The 3,277-nt window shown below is 44.5% G+C and overlaps 1 pseudogene; it reads left to right on the forward strand.

The window, feature by feature from the left end:
- Window positions 1–2,265: 2,265 nt before the first annotated feature.
- On the forward strand, window positions 2,266–2,883 carry LOC145718713 (coiled-coil domain-containing protein 117 pseudogene; annotated as a pseudogene).
- Window positions 2,884–3,277: the final 394 nt, after the last annotated feature.

Below are 3,277 nucleotides of genomic sequence, written 5' to 3' on the forward strand. Positions count from 1 at the left end.
GAGCTCAGGTACCTGATTTCCTAGATCATCGGAGTAGAAACACAGGAACAGCAAGTGAGAACAAACTCACAGTAGTGAGTAGTGACGGTATAGTGTGAGGACAAAAGAGGAAACTAGAAAGCAAACATCAGGGCCTAAGGGCGCCTGGGTGGCTCAGTTGGTTAGGCGACTGCCTTCGGCTCAGGTCATGATCCTGAAGTCCCGGGATCGAGTCCCGCATCGGGCTCCCTGCTCAGCGGAGAGTCTGCTTCTCCCTCTGACCCTCCCTCCTCTCATGGTCTATCTCATTCTCTCTCTCAAATAAATAAATAAAATCTTAAAAAAAAAAAAAAAAAATCAGATTCTAAAAAACGAAGCAGCCTGGGGCTATTAACATAAGAACTAATGATAGCCCTGTAATTTTTTTTTTTTTTAAAGATTTTATTTATTTATTTGACAGAGAGAGACACAGCAAGAGAGGGAACACAAGCAGGGGGAGTGGGAGAGGGAGAAGTAGGCTTCCCGCCGAGCAGAGCGCCCGATGTGGGGCTCGAACCCAGGAGCCCGGGATCATGACCCGAGCCGAAGGCAGACGCTCAACAACTGAGCCGCCCACGTGCCCCGATAGCCCTGTAACTCTTATAGTCCTTGAGCTTACATGATCTGAAGCAGTCATTATCCATGTGTAAAATAGTAGTCAGGTTATAAAGTGCTATTTGGGTCTTGCCTAGAAAAGACTGTAGGTAGATTTGATACTCAGTGAGGGTAGATGTCAGGTATCTGAAAAAATCTCTGAGAAGACCAGCCCCAGTGATGCCAGGTAGATGAAGAATTACTGCCTTTGGCCACAGTGGGTTCAGCTGATGTTAGATCACAGAAGTTTTGCATTAGCCCCCTGGCTTGGGCTTATAATTTTAACTACCCAGCTCTGAGGGTGGGTAAATAGTTTAGCCAAGGATAAGCAGGCCATGTTGTCCTACAGCCTAAAAAATAGCACTTTCTGCTTTTTTTTTTTTTGAAGAATTTCTTTATTTATTTGACGGAGACACAGCGAGAGAGGGAACACAAGCAGGGGGAGTGGGAAAGGGAGAAGCAGGCCTCTCGTGGAGCAGGGAGCCTGACGCAGGGCTCGATCCCAGGACCCTGGGATCACGACCCGAGCCGAAGGCAGACACTTTAACGACTGAGCCACCCAGGTGCCCCGCACTTTCTGCTCTTGGTAGTTTTCCAAAAGCTAGCATTTGGGGGTACTCTTCATTGTGGTTTATTTTGTCTAACTTGCCTTTGGGTCCCGGAAACTATCAAGCCATCGTTGGATGGAGGAGGACTGAGGGGCAGGCAGGCATTGGGGCCATAATGTTTTGGACTTACTGCAAAAAGCATTCTACTTTGTAGCTGTACTAGGCAAAAGGCATACGGAGATACTTTTAATGTATTTGGTCAGTATTTCATTTTCATTTATAAAGGTTTAGTACAGGGTAGTAGCCCATACCTACTCATATTAACCACAATTTAAGGAATTTATAACACTAAATCAAGGGCCTCTATTTTTTACATTGGATGTTTTTAATTGCTTTTATTTTAAAGATCTTGAGTAATCTCTACACCCAACATTGGGCTTGAACTTAGAACCCCAAGGTCAAGAGTTGCGTGCTCTACTGACTGAGCCAGTCAGGCACCCCTCTGTTACTTTTTTTTTTAAAGATTTTATTTATTTATTTGACAGAGATAGAGCACAAGTAGGCAGAGAGGCAGGCAGAGGGAGAGGGAGAAGCAGACTCTCTACTGAGCAGGGAGCCCGACGCGGGGCTTGATCCCAGGACTCTGGGATCACGACCCGAGCCGAAGGCAGCCGCTTAACCGACTGAGCCACCCAGACGCCCCATCCCCTGTATTACTTTTAACCACAGCATCAGTACAACTAGTTGGTGTGGTTAAATATATGTGCGGAACAGGGGCACCTGAATGGCTCAGTCTGTTAAGGATCCGACTCTTGATTTCAGCTCTGGTCATGATTTCAAGGTCCTGGGATCGAGCCCTGTGGCCTGCTCCATGCTCATTGGGGAGTCTGCTTGGGATTCTCACTTGCTCTCTTTCTCTCCCTCTGCTCCTCTCCCTCCCCCCATGTGTGCGCATGCGTGTTCTCTCTAAATCTCTAAAAATATGGGTAGAGCTGTAAAATTGTATGTATTTGAGTGGCCTTTCTAAAGATCTATTTAGATCACATAAATCTCCTATTTTGATGCCATCAGTTCTTAATTCTAGATATCTGGTAGCAAATGTTAGCTTTCGACATGTATCTTTTATTTCCATATCCTAAAATTTTTTATAAAAATCTGTATTTTATGTCTTAGGAGCCGTCCTTCCATGGAGCTCGTGCTCTGGAAACCTCTCCCTGAACTCCTTTCTGATAAGCCAAAGCCGTCATCTAATGCTAAGAACTACACGGGAGAGAGCCAAACTAAGCATGCAGCTGCCGGCACTGCTTTCCCTGGGAGAACTGAACTGTTCTTGGAACCTCGGCAAACAGGGATGCCTGTTTACAATAGTTTGGAGACAGCTGCTTGCACAGAAGAAGAGATGGAACTCTAGAAACCAGTTTCTGTGCTAAAAGTTGTCAAATTTTAGAAGGCTCATGTGTTTAGTAGTGAGTCTACTTGTATTTGTATAGTATAGGGACTTGAAAGTTTTATGAAACGGGTGTAATAATATCTCCACCTGTGATTTGGGGTGGGACTCTCATTTTGGGTAGCCATTTCGTGAATCCAACTTTTTGCCAGGGAAGCTTGTCTCAAACAGTTTTCCACAGGGCTTATTAAGGAAATGGAAATTACAGCCCGCAAAGGCAAGTATGGAAGCTGTGTGTCTAAGGGTGACTTAAGTCATCAGTCACATTGTCTAAACCATTCAGATAGTTGGCGAATATTCAGACACTTGAATTTGAAACAATGCATTAAGAAAGAAGGATGCTCCTACTATGACTGTATCCTGACAGCCAAGTCAGAACTGTGTCTATAGATCGGAGCTCGTTTACAGTGGTGACATATTATATATGATTGGGAAGAGGAGGGAGGAAAGCAGTAGTGTAGACTATTGCTGAGATTTAACAGAGGCTCTGAAGCTTATATATTGTCAATTCTGTGTAGCTGCATTGATTAAATAGCTGGTAGCATTGTGGCTCACTTCTTAGCCTCTGAAAATGTAATGAAAATACAAAGAAAAGGTTTTTCCTTCAAGGCTTTTTTGCCTTGTGCTACTGTTGCTCCTTGGTTTCCCTTGCATAATTGATACGCCCAGT

Source organism: Leptonychotes weddellii, unplaced genomic scaffold (genome assembly GCF_054177405.1).
Source record: "Leptonychotes weddellii isolate Sample4059 unplaced genomic scaffold, ASM5417740v2 HiC_scaffold_20427, whole genome shotgun sequence".
NCBI classification, from domain to species: Eukaryota; Metazoa; Chordata; class Mammalia; order Carnivora; family Phocidae; genus Leptonychotes; species Leptonychotes weddellii.